The sequence below is a fragment of the Pinus tabuliformis genome, chromosome 6 (assembly GCF_031772625.1).
Source record: "Pinus tabuliformis cultivar Carrire ecotype Pingquan chromosome 6, CPIR1, whole genome shotgun sequence".
Lineage (NCBI taxonomy): Eukaryota > Viridiplantae > Streptophyta > Pinopsida > Pinales > Pinaceae > Pinus > Pinus tabuliformis.
Window position 1 is genome coordinate 459,273,356 of NC_142292.1, and position 19,370 is coordinate 459,292,725.

Consider the following 19,370-nt stretch of genomic DNA (forward strand, 5'->3'; position numbering starts at 1 on the left):
TGGTGACAACTCATCCCTCCTTATTCAATTTAGCCTTCCCCTGGCTCACTGAATCGAACCACATGTTCAACTCTAGGAACTCGACCCTCTCTGGTAAAGTTAGATTGCTAGAAAATAATCTAGGCCTGCACTAGAATTTGGCTTCTCCTAGAAAACTTGGCTTCTCCCATGCAAATTGTTCACTTCAAACAATATCTCTTTGTTATGGAAACTCAACCTCTCTAAAGAAACTCACATCACTAGGAAAATTTTCCTCTCTGCATATAAAATAGATCTGCTACAAGCTTTGGAAATCGATGTGAAGAATTTCCTGTAATAATCCTATCTTCAATAATTTTTTATCTCGATTTGTTAGTTCCATCACGCTATCATTGTTCCATTTCTCTCACTACAAATCTATGTCTTTGATCTCTCTGATGTGTTCTACAGGTGCCCATCAATTTCCTCTTAAAATTTCTCATTGAGTAATGAAAGGTGACGATCTAATCTCAATCAATGGCTAAGATCATCTTGACCCCATCATATGACTTTTCTAGAAGTCATTAGAGGAAAATTGGTTTACCTCAATTAATATTGATTAATTAAGCTATTTCCCTAAGTTAGACTTAGGAAAATTAATAAAATGTGTAGAAATTATGACTGTAGATTAACCTGTTAATGAAATATAACTAAAGAAGAATAGTTTAATCTACTTCTACAATAAAACTTGCATAAGCTTAATAGATTTGAGCAAGATCACGATGAACACATATAACCAGAAGCAGAATCAATGCACATGAAACACATAAGAATACTCAGGGGAAAGCCTCAACTAAAAACCCTGCTATCTGTATTATCATAAAAGATGGAAATATATCAGAATTATACAAAGCCTTAGCTCTCACAGCTAACCATCTCTTAGTACAATCCTCCTGGATGCTCACAGGCAAACAAGGCTTCTCACAAACCTTCTCCTTTGCCCTCCAAGCCTCCTATTTCCTTGTGCAGTTTCTCCTGGGTGATCCTATAGTTACCAAGTGTAACACTGATCACTCACACTGATCTCACACCCTGTAAAACTATGCAATCCTCAAGGAACCTTTTCCTTGACTGCATGGATGAGTTTCTTTATAAGAAAACACATGCAACTGATAGTAACCTGTCCTTGACATTTAACTCAACTGGGTATTTCTCTGAATAGACGTGTGCATGATTTTCTAATGAGAAAACCTTTAGTTATCTAGAGTACATTTGTTGAGTGCATGCATGCATCAACTGACTGATAACTCACAATTAGTTCCTCAAATAGTTTGGAACTAATTTAACTGGACTTAACTCAGTAAACTGAGCTAACTAATTACAACTCAAATATAACTCAATCTTATCTCCTTAATTTAAGGGATAATTGTTGCATGACTTCACAAAGCCTTCTAGATTTAATTCCTCCAACTAATTAACTCAAGATGAATTAATTTTTTATTTTTCAAGCAGCTGGTGAGACTAAATTCAAATTTCAATTCAAGGACAAATTAAAATTGGAATATTCTGGATTCTATTCTTATCATTTCTTGTTGCTATTTTCAACAAAATGGACTATTAATTCCAATTAAGGTAATTTTCTTTAGAAAAATTTTCTGCGTATTGGTTAAAATTAATCCATTATGTTCCTTAGCCTCATTGACACAATCTAGAACTAGAACACCTACCCGAGCTACATAAAATAACACTTGGTAGGTTGAACAGAATTAGTGTCAGTGGTTGGCCACTTCATTATTCTTTGGTGGATTGAAAATAATTAGTTAGGTTGGCTTAATGGATATCTTTCCACTGATTTATCAAGCCTAGGGTAGGATTAGTGTTATTTTAAGTTTTAGTTTCCAATTGTAAACATGTTTAAATAATTTTGATATATGTTCTCTTTTTGTGAAATAAAAGTTGTATTTCCTACTTTGAAATATTTATATACATAGCTATTGAAGCTTGTGTTGGTTTGACACTGGTAAAACTAGACCAAACATATAATTTCAATTGATTTAAAATGTTAAAGAATAAGAGAGAGATTATAGTCATGAAAAGAAAAACATAAATTCTAATGGTTTAGCCACAAGGGTCTTTCTCTTCCTAAAAAATATTGTAATAAGACATAGAAAAAATAAGAGAAAAGGAGAAAATGAACATGCATTCTTATTTCTTTGAATCAAGAGGAGTGTCCATCTTCCTTTCGATTCTTGCAAGCCTATGGCCCATTACAATTAGATGTCAATACATTTGATTTAAAGTCATTCCTGTCTACAAGCACTCTCCCCAAGAGAAACTTGAGATGCCAATAGATGTCCCTGGTGCACATAAATTGATTATACTATCCTCTAGTGTGACCCATATCAGGAACCCAATATGCTACTTCAGCAAGAACCTTTGTGTTCGTAATATTGTATCTTTCATTCAATAGCTCCCTTTCCACTTGTGTGATCTCCTCTTGAATTGGATGGGGGGTCGGGTCTCTATAACACGTGGTTGAGCTTTTAGCTTGATCCTAAGGTCTAGAGTGGCCTCTTTCTTGGTAGTATGTTGCTCCCTATTGCATGCTAGACCTTTTCCTAGGCATGGCTAAAGACTCTAAGGAGGAGAGAACTATGGCAAGAGAAGGAAACTCTGAGGATGTGGAGGCATAATGACTTATCATAGAAATCCCGTGAATATAACTTGGAGTGTGAACAAACCTAATCTTATTACAACTATAGTGATAAAATTTGGGACAAAATAAAAATTATAAGTAAGGACAAACATCCAAAAATTCACAACATACCTAAGCATTCCTGAATCGCGAGCTCTAGACATAGCTCCCTTGGAAGGTTGTGAATTGCTTTAGGCATGCATTAGTTGAAGGGATAGAGTAACACTTGTTGGAGTTGTGCGTCAATTACCTTAAAAATGAGAATGTAGGGAGGGAGGGCACCAACTATAGTATGGGATAAGGAAATAGCTAGGATGTGTTGTATTTTCCTACCTATTCTTCGGGTCGACCACCTATCATGACTTGTTAAAAGGCTATTGCACTAGGTTGAATATGAGGAGTCAATTAATTCTTGCTCCAAAAATCTTGGAGTAAAGGGTTACTAGGGGTATTAGAACCAAATATCATTTCTATGGGAAATAGAATTATGCTCCACTTTAAACCAAACTATACTTTAAACCAAACTATGTGATGTATATCCTTCCCCATCATGTGAAACCTCGATGAATCCTTCCTATTGAATGTTGATAATTGAATAATAGGTGGGTGAAGGGAATTTACTGCCCGAATGAATCCATAAGAGACATACTATTAGTGGCGAAATCCGACTAAAATTCTAGTGAAATATCCTGTCACGTAGGTGACAACTAAGAATTGGATCCCATGCAATCCCTCCGGGTGGTGGACTATGTCAAAATCTCGTGCAAAATGAATGTCCTAATTAAAACCTTGATGGGTCATGTTGCCATGTCCTACTTGTTGTAGGATGGTGAGACAATGAAAGAGATTCCTCCCTCCTTCCTCTTGACTTGCATAATCACCCTTTTGAAGCAATATTAAAACATTAAATTGACAATGTTTTTCATAATTTTCTTATTTAATAGATAAAGAATTTTAAGAAACATCATTTCATATATAAATAAATCAACCCATTTTGAATTAACAATGTAACTAGCCTTGATACCAATGTGATGAACAAAGTTCGTATACTCAAAGGAATGTTATGACACCAATGTAACGAACAAAGTTCGTATACTCAGAGGAATGCTCTGAAACCAATGTAACAAATAAAGTTTGCATACGCAGTAAAATACTCAGAAGATTTGGTATATGTAAATATCCATTATAGGACAAATATATTATATAAGAATTGTATTGAAAATATGAGATGATTCAAAATGAGGGTGAGGGCAAGCTTATATACCTAGGCAAATACCTCTTCACTAATGGTCATGTCCTTAGGAACATACATCTTCATTAATTAATTAATAGTTAATTAATCATTATTTATTATTAATATTGTCTACATTATTTGTATTATATATATATATATAGATAACATTTTCTTCCTCTTCAAAAAGATTTTTCCTCAAAGCTTAATGATGAAAAGGCTTGATCTATTTTTTTGTTTTCAATGTCTTCTTGTCTCGGAACTGTCATCTTTGTTGATACAAGATGATATGATCCTCTGAGTGATAAACAAAATTTTGGAATTGAGAATGGACTTGACCATCCTAAATCAATATTTTGTGGAATCTTTTGGTTATAAGAAACTTGTGATGAACTGTTATCACTGGACTAAATTGTGCAAACTTCAATATTCTATGGAACATAAGTTTGTTGTTTATGTTCTAAGTGATACAGATTCTTAGATTGATTGAGATGTTTGTTCTTGTGATTCAGATGTAGATAATGATTTCTTTTGGTTTGTATTTCCTTTATCTTATATGTGGAAATATTATGATTTACTTCAAGTGACAATTTTGTTCACTTGGTTAAAAAACCTTCACTTGGGATGTTCATCGTCTGAACTGAAACATCTAAGTGTGTGTTTTCTTCAACTGGCTTGTCTTCTTCTTGAGTTGTGATATTCATTGGATCAATATTTATTCCTTTCTCTTCAACTTGGACTTCTACATTCGATGATTCCTTCTCGATAAGCTGTTGTACCTTCTTTTGCAATGACTTCTTGTCATTCGTAAGCTTCTTAATTTGCATTAGTAATTTTTCACTATGGTCTTTTAGTTGAGAAACTTCTTCATTTTTGTCAGCGGTGATCTTATCAACTTCTCTTTTCATATTTTGTGGTACCTTTTTACCTTCTTGAAAAATTACTTTTGAAATATCTTATATGTCTTTTGGTGTTACTGAATTTGGCTTCAATGTAACATCTTGTAGTGCCATTTTTTTCTTTTTGTATGAAAATGTCAAAAACTTATTTTTCGTATTTAGGATGAAGGGCCCTAGAGTTTCCATCCAGGGTGAGCCCAAAACAATGTCACTATCGAAAAATGATTAGGTTTTCAAGGTGAATTGCGAGATAAAAGTATAATCCCTAATACTTAGTTGTAGATTGTTTATGTCATATTGTTTATTACTTGTGTCAACAAAACTTGTTTCAATTATATTCGATTCATGATTCATTAATTGGTTAGCACATTTAGTACTAATATAATTATTATCTTCAATAGGACTGATAGAGATTATATAATATCTCTTTTTGTAAGTGATCCTTTGATTTTAAATTTTGTATTGACACATTTACTAAATGTTTTAAGAAATCTTTCATCATTGGTTTCCATTTTCTTATTCGGGACATTGAGCTTTAGAGTTTTAAAAATATTCATCTTTTATAGTTTCAACAATATCCCTTATGACCTTAGAAATATAATAAATTATTTCCTTTGATTTTATAAATAACTTCACATTGTCTCCCTCGGTAATTCTTGATACCTTTACAATTTTTTTTTTAAACCTTTTAATATTTTATTAAATGATCTCCTTTACTTTATAAGTTTGATATACTTATTTTTAAATAATTTTATTATTTCTTTTGCACATTATAAAATACCTCTTTCGTTCTTTATCGACCTTACCAAAATATGTCCTTGTGTAATTAATATGAATTCAATTTTAACTTTGAATTACGCCAAAAATTCAATCGGCATGCCTTATGGATGGTTGACAATAGTATAAGTTATCATTTTGGGATTCAACTGCGTTAAGTAAGTCATTCATCTATGACCATTTCCATGAGAGGTAGTCGTAACTGACTAATTTCTCATGATTTTTGAATAGTCCACTTAACACTCATTGCATCAGATGATGCTCATAAGGGTGAAGAAGTGGGATTAAAACTAGAGAAATGAATCACATAGCATCAATCATCACTTCCAAGGTTTTCACCCAGTAACCAGGACTTCCCAGGAGGCCACCCATCCCAGATCGCCTCTGGCTCAAGCGCGCTTAACTGTGGAGTTTTCCCCACTATCAAGCCCACTTAACTTGCTACCCCATTTGCAAAACCTTAGCAAGTATTGTGTTATGAAACCAGCTCAAGAAAAGATAGATCAACGCCTTAGAATTCAGCCTCTTCGAGGGGGCAACCTCCTTTTATTACATAAATGAACAATTCTTGTATGATTCAAATGACAAAACCTCCTTTCTATATATAGGAATCTAATGATTCACAATATAATCCAGCCAATCTAACAATAATAATACAAAGCCACAAAAATAACAATAGAGGGATTCTATGGGGCACAGAAATAACAATATGGGGGTAATAGGGGAACAACAATATAAATAAGGGGTATAACTACAATAGTAATGGGGTAATCACTAGTATTATAGGGACCCAACATGCCCCTCTCCTTCAAAAAAGTGTTGTTCTCAACGCTTGAGTAGTTCTGGATACTTCTGCATAAAATTCTCATCCTCCCATGTGGAATCTTCAGCGGATAAGTTCTTCCACTTGATAAGATACTCTGAAATTGATCGATTTCGTAGCTGTCGAGTTCTTTTTCTGTGACTGCTTCCGGTTCCATTATAATTTTTCCTTCCTCGTCAAGTTCTGGCAATATTGTTTGAACTGGGAGCTTGTCACCTATAACCTTATTTAAACATGAAACATGGAAAACTGGGTGCAATCGAGAAGCTGCAGGAAGCTCCAATTTGTATGCCATAGTACCAATCCTTTTCAACACCTTGTACGGACCATAATACTTTGGTGATAATTTATTATCCTTCTTAGCTTGCTTTAGGGACATTTGCTTATACGGTTGTAGTCGTAGGAATACCCAATCACCTACATCAAAACTTCTTTCACTGCGATGTTGATCTGCCGGTTGTTTCATTCTATTTTGTGCCAACACGAGGTTATCCTTTAAGAGTTGGAGGACTTGTTGTTGATGTTAGATGTGATGTTTCACTGCCTGAACCTTAGAATTTTCTCTTAAATATGATGTGATGGATGGTGGTTGATACCCATAAAGTGCCATAAATGGGGTCATTTTTGTTGCTGTATGGAAGGAAGTGTTATACCACCATTCAGCCAGAGGAAACCATTTGACCCATTGTGTCTGTTTATTAGATACAAAGCAACGAAGATATCCTTCCAAACATTTGTTTACTATCTCAGTTTGCCCATCAGATTGAGGATGATAAGACGAGCTATGAGCTAACTGAGTACCAAGACAAGAAAATAATTCTGTCCAAAAATTTCCAGTGAAAATGGGATCTCTGTCACTTACAATAATCTTTGGGTTTCCATGTAGCTTTTGAATTGTTTCCATAAATGCAGTAGAAACTGTATGGCTTTAAATGGATGTGATAATGCACAAAAGTGTGCATACTTGGTAAGTCTATCAACTACCACCATGACGACACTTTTTCCCTCAGACTTGGGTAAACCTGTGATAAAATCCATTGAAACCTCCTCCCAACGTTGGCTTGGAATGGATAAAGGTTGTAATAGACCCGGTGTCTTAATTGTTTCAACTTTATTTTGTTGGCAAACCAAACATTCTGCCACAAACTTTTGAATATCTGATTTAAGGCCATCCCAAAAAAATTCCTTCTTAACCCTGTGGTAAGTTTTTAAAAATCCTGAGTGCCCTCCTAAGGGAGAAGTGTGCAATTCCATAAGAATCTTTTGTTTTAGCTGGGAATTCTTACAGAGGTATAAGCGATCTTTGTACCATAACGAATCATTTTTCCAGCTAAATGTATCAGACATACTGGAATCTTGTTGTAGCTTTCGAATAAGTGCCCACACTTCTTCGTCATTCTTCCATTCCTCCCTTGCTTCATTTATCCAATCTGGTTGGATAATAGAAATGGCGCACAACAATGCTTCCACATCCTCATCCTTTCTTGAGAGTGCATCTGCCACCACATTTTGCTTCCCTTTTTTGTAGATGATTTCAAAGTCATAACCCAACATCTTTGTGACCCACTTTTGTTGCTCTTCAGAGGATAATCTTTGTTCTAAAAAGTATTTAAGGCTATCATGATCCGTTTTTACCTTGAAGTGTCTTCCCATTAGGTAGGGTCGCCATTTCTTAAGTGCATGGAGTATTGCCAACATTTCCTTCTCATAAATAGCTTTGCTTAAAAACTTTCCCTTGATTGGACGACTTTCAAAAGCAATGGGTCTTTCATCTTGCATTAGAACAACACCAATTCCATTTCCTGAAGCATCACATTCCACAATAAAGGTTTTTGTGAAGTCCGGTGTAGCTAAGACCGGTGCTTGGCACATTGCCTCTTTAAGATGTTCAAAGGCCTTTGTTGCTTCCGGAGTCCATGAAAATGCATCTTTCTTCAATAATGTTGTTAGAGGTGCTGCTATTCTCCCATAATTCTTAACAAACTTGCGATAATACCCTGTCAACCCAAGAAATCCTCGCAGATGCTTTATGGATGTGGGGATTTTCCATTCCTTAATGGCTTTAATTTTGCTAGGGTCTACCTTAACTCCTTCATGAGATACAATATGACCCAAATATTCCACCTCCTGGACTCCAAAGAAACATTTGGATCTTTTTGCATATAATTGTTTCTCCTCCAATAGTTGTAGCACCCTGTCAACATGTTCAACATGATCCTTCCAAGACTTGCTGTAGATTAGTATATCATCAAAAAATACTAACACAAATTTTCTAAGGAATGGTTTGAAAATTGAATTCATCAAACCTTGAAATGTTGAAGGTGCATTGGTAAGGCCAAAAGGCATGACCAAAAATTCATAATGACCCTCATGAGTTCTAAATGTTGTTTTCGGAATGTCTTCAATCTTCATTCTGATTTGATGATATCCCGAACGAAGATCCAACTTGGTGAAGTAAATTGATCCATGCAATTCATCCAGTAATTCATCAATGACAGGAATGGGGAACTTATCTTTAATAGTGAGCTTGTTGAGCTCCCTATAATCCGGACACATGCGCCATGATCCATCCTTCTTGTGCACCAATACTACTGGAGCAGAGAAAGAACTTTGACTCGGTTGAATTATACCAGCCTCTAGCATTTCTGCAACCATACGTTCAATTTCACTTTTTTGGACATAGGGATATCTGTACGGCCTGATGTTTGGAGGAACACTTCCTGGAATCAGATGAATAGCATGATCATGATCACGCATAGGTGGGAGACCTTTGGGAGTCTCAAATACCCTGGAATGATTGTCCAGGACTTTTTGGAGATCTGGAGAAATAGATGATTTCGATGTGGAAACATCTAGCGAACATAATTGTGCAATTACACCTCTTTGTGCTTTTTTAGAAGCTTTGTCATACCATTAGAGCTGATTATCTTTCCTGGTTTCCCTGCAATACCCCTTAATTCAACTTCCTTTCCTTCCATAGAAAATTTGATGAAAAGTTCTTGAAAATTAAAAGCTATTGTACCCAAGGATTGTAGCCATTGGACTCCTAGTACAACATCAACACCTCCCATTGGAATGGAAAGCATTGGGCTAGTCAATACATATTCTCCCATGGATAGCTTGATATTATGGCACTTTCCAGAGCAATTTATTGTTCCTCCATTTGCAATCATCACTTGACACTCTGGTGCTGGATATAGGAAGCAATTCAATTCTTTTGCTACCCTACAATGAATAAAATTGTGGGTGCTTCCTGAATCAATCAACACTATTACCTTTTTCTTCTTGATTTGTCCTTCTATCTTGATGGTTTGAGGAGTGGTAATTCCCACCAATGCATTACAAGATATGGTCGGATTTATTTGTTCTTCATCTAGGCTTTGTTCCTGGAGTATATCCTCTTCTTTTGACCTTTCTTGCTCCTTTTCTTCTTCCTCTTCACAATCTATGTAGAATAATTTCTTCTCAGCACACTTATGACCTTTAGTGTATTTGCTATCACAACTGTAACAAAGCCCTTTTGCTCTTTTTTCTTCCAATTGTTGTGGTGTCAACCTTATAGGTTGTGGAAGACTAGGGGCAACAACACTTCCGTCTTTATAGTTGTGAGTGGTATGCTTCCTGGTTGCCATAATTTTGCTTTCCATTTTTCTTGCTAACCTGAATGCCTTCTCTAATGAATCAGGTTCCCAAAGGCGAACATCATGTTGGATATTATCCTTTAAAGACCCTATGAACACATCAATCCTATGCTCCTCTGGAATATCTTTTACCCTTATGTTCAATTTTTGGAACTCCTCAATGTGCTCCATTACTGAACCCTTTTGTTTGAGACTTATCAATTGGCTAAAAAAAGTGTTGCTTTTTGTATCCTCATAATGTGCTATCAATTCTTCCGTAAAAATTGCCCAAGTGATAAATTGTTTACGAGAGCAAAGCCATTGATACCATACAAACTGATTTGGTTCCAAATATACAGTTGCCATACGTACCTTTTGTGTGTTTTGCACATTATTGAGATCGAAGAATTGCTCCATCTGTAATATCCATGTGGCAGGATCCTTGCCATCAAACTTCCTCATATCGATTTTTGGAATATGGTGAGTCTTCGATCCAACATTAGCATCTATGGAATCATGATTAACATTTCTTTTATTCTCATCATGAGTTTCCTTTAGTACCCTTTCATCCTTAGTGCCCATTTCTTGTAGCAACTTATTCATATTTATCTTCAATTCGTCCATGTCTGTCTTCAAATCTGCCATGTCTCTCTTCAAATCTGTGTTCGAATCATCCATCTTAGCTTCCATGCCCTTTATCTTAGATTCCATGCCATTTATCTTAGCTTCTGTTAGCTTTTGTGAGTGTGACATTTGTTGCACTTGTTCTTGTAATTTTGATATATCATGTAGCATTTCTTCCTCTTCTTCATGAGTCATGCTAGAGCTTTCAGGTTCCTTACTAGGTGTTTTCATTTTCTTTCCTCGGGGCATCAGTTACCGATAATAATGCTTTACTATGCCCTTTGAATTCCTTCAAACCAAGCTTATGCAAAAATTTAAAAAAAAACTACACACTTTTTTTCACTTTGTAGAAGCCTGATATTGAATCTGATGTATCTCTGTAATTTCGGATCATTCAGTTCTGACATTTTTACCTGTAGTAGATTTCTAAGTCCTCTTTCCAATGCCACAAGTCTGAACCAAATTGGTTTCTCCAAGGAAGCGTTATGCGAAATCTCCCACAGTGACTTGCTTATAGACTAGTTCAGTAGAGCAAACTTGTACGACGTGCCACGAGTCATTGTTTCGACCTATGGATCTGAAAAATGCATACAAGAAACTAAATTTCGTCCTCTTTTTGTAACTTCTGATGAAATTTCAATCCGATCCTCAGAGAGAAAGTTATGACGATTTTCCCCAGGTCACCTGTTTTGAATGTAATTCAGGAGTTTGCAAAAAGACCAACTTCCTCAGATCATATCTCCGAAAATATCATGCAAAAAGCTCTGAAATTTGGACCCAAGGTTCAGTGCGATTTCTTCTCAAATGGGTTTTTTTTGCGACTTCTGAAACGTCACAGAAACAAAGTTATAGTGAAAATTCCACGATGACCTGTTTGGAGCAGCGAAACCCTAGAATCCAAAGCTCTGGTACCAAATGTTATGAAACCAGCTCAAGAAAAGATAGAAAAGATAGATCAACGCCTTACAATTCAGCCTCTTCGAGGGGGCAACCTCCTTTACATTACATAAATGAACAATTCTTGGATGATTCAAATGACAAAACCTCCTTTCTATATATAGGAGTCTAAGGAGTCACAATATAATCCAGCCGACCTAACAATAATAATATAAAGCCACAAAAATAACAATAGAGGGATTCTATGGGGCACAAAAATAACAATATGGGGGTAATAGGGGCACAACAATATATATAAGGGGTATAACTACAATATTAATGGGGTAATCACTAGTATTATAGGGACCCAACATATTGGGCCTCATGAACCATTCAAGTAGAGTTCACTTCACTCATTTGAATTAAGTATTAGGGTTTTTGCAGTGCATTATATTAGATATCATTTTGGGATTCAACTGTGTTAAGTAAGTCATTCATCTGTGACCATTTCCATGAGAGGTAGTTGTAATTGACTAATTTCTCATGATTTTTGAATAGTCCAATTAACACTCATTGCATCTGGTGATGCTCACAATGGTGAAGAAGTGGGATGGGTGACCTCCTGGGAAGTCCTAGTTACCGGGTGCAAGCCCCAAAGTGATGATTGACGCTATGTGATTCATTTCTCTAGTTTCAATCCCACTTCTTCAGCCCTGTGAGCATCACCCGGTGCAATGAGTGTTAAGTGGACTATTCAAAAATCATGAGAAATTAGTCAGTTATGACTACCTCTCATGGAAATGGTCATAGATGAATGACTTACTTAACACAGTTGAATCCTAAAATGATGTCTAATATAATGCGCCACGAAAACCCCAATACATAATAGTATAAGTGTCAGATTAATTACAATGTTTCATGTGAAGTCCCTGCCTTCGATAATTGTATTTCAAAATTGATTTTGGAAAAGCTACCCTTCTCTTGCTACATATTTTCAATTTGTGCTACCTAGGATTTACGATGGGAAACAATTGGTGTGTTATCTCTTAATTGGGTGTCTTGGATGTTCACAATAGATAGAAAAAATTGGTAAAATTATGGTCCATAAGTCCTCCAAAACGGTTGTTGTATGGATGCAAAAAGGTTCTTGGTTTGGTCTGAGAAATATGCGACCTTGACTGGGGAATGACACTTTGGTTGGCTTTGTGATTGCATTCTAGTAGTGGTGGGAAAAGCGACATGGTATGTTGTATGGAATTTGATTTTAGCTAATAGATGCTAGAAGGACACTTTGGAATGACACAAGATGACAAACAGGAATAACGCCATAGAATGGGTGCAACGTTATGTTAGGCTACCAAGGAAAATGGATAGCTTGGGACAATGGTGGCATAGGGATTTGTTGGCCAGCAAGCAAAGGTTCGGTTGCAGAGGTTCTGTGTCAGAGAATGGGTTTATTGATGACTGGAACAATGTCTTTGTACAGTGTGGCGATCATGGAGTTGTGATGGATGTGGATTTGCTTAGGGCGATGAGGGGAGGGGGAGGGGGCATTGCCAATGATGGAGGCGATGTTTCAATGTTTTGTGGCTGTAACGATAGTCAGTTATGCCGACCCATCAATGGCCTATTGGGCGGTAGCAGTGGATGGCTTGTCGAGACATCGGGCAATGGCGATCAATGCAGTTAAGTCATATTTTTTTATTTTTAATAAAACTTTGCTTTAATTTGTTTTTTTTAATATATAATTTGTGGTTTTTTAATTATATATTTTATTTTATTTTTCCTATTTTTTTTTAATAAATTTTTTATATATTTTATTTCCTTTTTTTTTTTAATTATATAAAATTTTCCTTATCCTCTTTTTTCTTTTTTTAATATTTGTTTTTTTTAATATATATATTTTTTTCAATTCCTTTTTAATATATACACTTTTCTCCCCTTTTTTTACTTTCATATATATATATATATATATGGCTAAAGGTCTGATGGAAAGATGGAGAATATCCAAACGCTTGTATAATGAAATGCTTCAATTAGACAACAATAAGGTTGACGAATTTTGACGACCAAAGACTTGGATCAGAGAAGATGACTCTGTGCAATAGTGGAGTGACCAGAGGATCAAACAACTCTGATACTAATGTAATGAACAAAGTTTGTATACATAGTAAAATACTCAAAAGATCTGGTAGATGTAATTATCCATTGTAGGGCAATATGTTATATAAAAATTGTATTGAAAATATAAGATGATTACAAATAATGGTCAGGGTTTGCTTATATACCTAGAAAGATAATTCTTCACCAACGGTCATGTCCTGAGGGACCTACCACTTCATTAACTAATTACTAATTAATTCATCATTTTTTAATATTATTATTGTTTACATTAATATATATATTTATTATTCATAACATAAAAGTAACAAAAATTGTGTGTTCTTAAGTTTTACAGTGTTTAAATGTTACTTTGAAAGCTAGATATCTACATGATATTAATTGCTATTTTATTATAAATATAAAACAATTTTAAAATTCGATTTTGATTTATCTTAAAAATATTTTACATTCTATATATGATTAAATATACATATTTTTTTTCTTTAGAACTAATAATTTTAAATGAACGAGATAAAATACATATTCTTATATAAATTTTAGTGGTTAAAAAATACAATATTTTTATTCCACACACAAAAAAATTATACACCAATTTAATATCTAAATTAATATCTATATATTTTATAGCTCCGCAACTCATGAAAATGTGTTTAGTGGGCTTACAATATGCTCTAAAAATGTTTATGTTTGGCTAAGAGTTTGTCTTCCTAAGACGTAAGGAAACATGTGAATGGCCCAAGACAATATCTCACAAGGGTCAAAACCCACCCCCCTAAGCACTGCCAATGGGTCATTCTAGGTGGTGTGCTTTCCCTAATTAATGGTGATGAGTCAATCTGCATTCATGAATAATAATAAAAAATAACTAACCTCACCAAACATGTGAATGGCCCAAGACAATATCTCACAAGGGTCAAAGCCCACCCCCCTAAGAACTACCAATGAGTCATTCTAGGTAGTGTGCTTTCCCTAATTAATGGTGATGAGTCAACCTGCATTCATGAATAACAATAAAAAATAACTAACCTCACTACTGTTTTGAAAATTAATTATAATAAATTTTCCCACTATTTAAAAAAAACATAAAAATTCAAAAATCTAAAAATAACTAACCTCACTACTGATTTGACAATTAAATTATAATAAAATTTCATACTATTAAAAAAAACAATCCCAATTAAACTCGAAATTCCACCACATTGATAATTGATATCTCTGCCCACGCCCACTAACATTTCCACCCGTCCTTTGACAAATATTTATCACGTTTCTTAATTTTGAGTGTCATTTTTGGAATATCATATGTTGAGAGCTCAAGGTTGACCAGAAACATAAATGAATTTACAAACCAATGCGAGCTCAAGTGCGTGCACGTCTAGTTCTTATATTGCCATAAATTTACGCAATGTAATATATTTTATATTCAGATCTTAATGCTAGTATGATTTTATGTACATTTCTTGAACTATATAACAATTTTCACCCAACTTTTGACACACCACCAAACTATGTTGACATGTACTTCACTTGGAATTTCAGCCAGAAAATGTATTTTTTGCTGTAATATTTATGTTTATTTCTTTTAAAACATGTCACCCGGACAAAAGCAAAATAAAATTTAAAAGGGCTTCGATTACATAGAAAAGGTTTGGTGATACATTTGTACCTAATGGTTTAGTAATATGATCATTGAAAGGGGTTAGCTTTATGGGGCAGGAAGGAAGGGTGTGAGGTTTTGTTTTGTTTTATTTTGTTTTTTAAATTAAAGTTTAATTTTTATGAAACAAGTTTGTTATATAGGGTGGATAAATGTTTAAATTTCTTAAGTTAAGGTTTAAGTTTTTTATTAAGTTGGTTTAAAGGTTGTTTTATTTAGTTTAGGATTCATGGTACTAGTTTATTATTTGGGAAATTAGATTAGTAGTATAGACATAAGTTTCTTGTCAAAATTATCATTCTCAATGACTTAAAGTATTTGTTTAAATCATTGGGTCTGATTTTATCTAAAAAGTTGGAAAATAAAGCATGACTATCACTACCAACATAGTAACATCAAGTCAAAATGTTCTATTAAAACTCAAAAAATCAAATGTGTAAGACATTTGTTAACTTGTAAGGGAGTACCTAGGAAGGTTTTGGGACTTGTTCATCATCATCACTGTTGTGGAAGTCCAAATTAGCGATTTTCTTAGTCAACTTTGATATCTCGTTGTCCAATTGTTAACATATAGTTCAAGAGCATCTATGCAAAGTAATATCAAATGTTGGACTTTACTATGCTCAACCACAAACTTTCCCAAAATAGTTTTCAGTTGCCAATATAAGCCTATATTTATTGAGTATATATGAAATGAGTGTTCCCTGTTTTAGGAATCTATTGAGTAATCATTCTCCTCTACCTCTAAATCTAGCAGGAATTAATGTTCAACAAAGGCCTCCTCCTTCTGCAATGTTCTATTTCCCTCTCAGGGAGCCCACACAGTGTTCTCCCAATAGTGGCTTGTTGAAGCTTCAACATGGGCTGTGAATATGTATGACAAGACTACTTTCTTCAATTGTATCCTTGCCTATATTAAGAATGAGCATGTCAAGACATGCCTAGAGACAAAAATTGGGTAGGGAGTAAGATAATGGAGCATGGTATAGAAGAGGAACAACAATCTGCAATATGTTGATATTCATAGGCACTAGAAAATTCTTGTAGGGAGGGGTTAGTGTCTATGCTTTGTTAGTGCAAGGAAGAAAAGGTAGGAGGACTAGGGATAGTAACAAAGAGGATTTTAAAAGAAAACCAAAAGGGAAAACAAGAGGAGTACAATCACCAAAATCACTTAAAAACAAAGAAAAACTATAGAAAAACTAGATAAACATAAGGTAACTTACCCAACTGATGAAGAAGAAAAGCATTGATTTTAGAGCTTAAAGGATCTGTTGGCTATAAATTTAAAGAAACAACCATTCTATATATGAAACTAAGCACACCCAAACCACAATAATGCGTGGATGTAGGATGGATCAACCAATGATACATGCGAATGGATGAAATGATAAAGCTTCTTCACTCTCGATGGATGGCTAGCATACCTAGTCGATATCCTATCCATTTTCCTTTAATCATGAAAAAGAAAGATGGAAAATGCTTTATTCTAAACATCATCACTAGGAGCATTCTCTATAATCTCTTGTTATGGGAAAAAATTGATATTAATATAAATTAAAGTTGGTTTTAATAAGAAATCCAACGTAGATATTTTGGTTATAATTTTATTATTTAAAATTAAAAAAATAGCTACAACGGTTGATTGTTAATTTTGAACTAGTTAATATACAAGTTCTTATTATAATTATTAAAAGTAAATATGTGTTGCTATAAAACTTTTTATAATAATTAAAAATAGAATATAGTTAATTAGAATGAATGACTATTAGTATAAAAAAAGTTGTTATAATTAATAACTAGGAATTTTCTTGATAATTAAAAAATATATATATTTGTTTTTTTTTAATTATTATAAAAATTTTCATTAATAGTAATATTGTTTTCAATTACAAAAACAATATTATTAATCATATATAATTAATTATTATTTATTATTTTAAACTAATTAATTTTCTATTAATTATGTAAAGAAATAATTAAATTTAACCATATACAACTAATTATTGTTATTCATTTTAAATTACTTAATTTAATTAGTTTGTGTTTGTTTTCTTTTTTGCAAAAATAAAACAACATTGATATTCATAAAAATATGAAAAATTAATACATATCATGTTGAAGAATTTAGGGCAATTAGTTATGATAGGATTCTTCTAGCATTGATAACAATTTGTGAAGCACTTTTACTTTTACTTGCTAACTAGATATTCTTATTATTATTAGTGTATGTTATTTTACTTCATCAAACTACTACCATAAATAACAAGAGACAAGAACACAAGACATTGGCTTTCTGCTAGGGAAAAAACTCTCTCTTAGAGAGGAAAACCCTTTCTCAAATTTCTCTTATTGAAGCTTCTATTGATAAATGCCAAACCTTAGACCCTTGACAAGAATATCCTCCAAGCACAAGTCAAGTCTTTGTCCTTCTTATTTCAACACTTTGTCCTCCTTCTTTCAGCACTTCGTTCTTCTTTCAGAAACTGATAATAGTCCTAATTATGCTTGCTATAGAAGGGATATTCCTCTTTGATCTTTAGTAGACTCCTTTACATATAAAGAGTGCCTTATGCCTTACCCAATTGAGATCTTTCTTCACTTATAGTTGCAGGTCTTATTGACAGAAGTGTGCCCCTATTTATTTGCACGTGTGAGGGGATTCCTTATGTGAAAGTCCTCTTTCCTTCCTTGCTTGAGTGAGCTCTTCTTCATTTGAGTGAGAGGCCTTATAGGCCTATTTTTCTAGCCCAAATAATGATATATATATATATGACTGTAGTAGAGGGTTGCTATGGCAGTATAGAGACCCTCTATATCTTTGCACGTGTGACTACAATTGACCTTAGAACAATCCTCTAAGGCTCAATATTATTTCTTCCTCCTTCATTACACTAGAGGCTCCTTTCTTTGTCCCTTTCTCTCCCTTAACTTGTCCCTTCTTCTCGTTGATTTCATAGGTGATCTTCCTAGTCGTTGGAGGAGTGGTCAACCTCTTATATATAGAGGATTGTCCCTTCTTTAGGCCGACTTGAGGACGACTTGTCATTTACACTTCAGATTGCTTCTTTTAATGATGTCGTAGCTTGGAGGAGACTTGTGACTTTGCTTATAGGTACTTCTTGGACTCTTATACATATATATATACATGGTGTAACATGCCCTTAATGGTCTTCAACATTTCTTTTGACTCTTTGACTTTCCTATAGCACTTTGACATGTGCTAGACCTATCCAATGAGCAAGAAACTCATTGATATAATAACACAAATAATATTTCTTTTCTTTTATAAACACAAAGATCAAAATTACATTTATGAAGACCGAACCTGCTTACACATTCTTCAACACTCCCTCTTGCCTAGGGAGGTATTCATAAATCATTACAAGGTGTTTGGCCATTTTCAATCTGAAGAATTCACATAAGAGAAATCAGATTGGCGATCCATCTGTTATAGCATCATAGTAACCAACATTGTTTACATAGCAAGGCCTTGAATGACAACTCTATCTTTCATTAGATGAGAGAACAATGTTGGCGAGACCAATGACTATAGACACCTTCATCATTGTCTCTGAAGGTACATACCCACCTAGGTGTTCACTGAGTATGACCTTCTAGGACTATTCTTATCTTAGGTTCCCAGCCCTCAAAGAATACTGGTCATCTTACCCATGTGGAGTACTGAAGAAGGTATGTTTTTATTGATTATTTTGTCATATATTCTTTAGAACTCGTAACCTCTTTGCATCATGAACTAGGTAGATAATAAGAAATCATGAAAAAATCTATAGGATTTATACGCAACATGAAAACACTAATAATTGCTATTTCTTATGCAGGAAAAGGGAAAAACGAAAGATTTCCGTTCCAAAGAAAAAGATAGGGCCAAGTTAACTGCTGTCCCTTTGGCGAGGAACCATATGCAGACAAGGCAATCCAAACTGAAGCATATCAGCCAAGGAAAGAAAAAAGAGATATCGAATCGGCGCAAGAGAACAAACAGATAACTGGGAATTAACAGTTTGGCGAATCCCTCAAGATCCTTTGATCCTGAGGGATCCCTGCCTTAAATATTTTTGCATC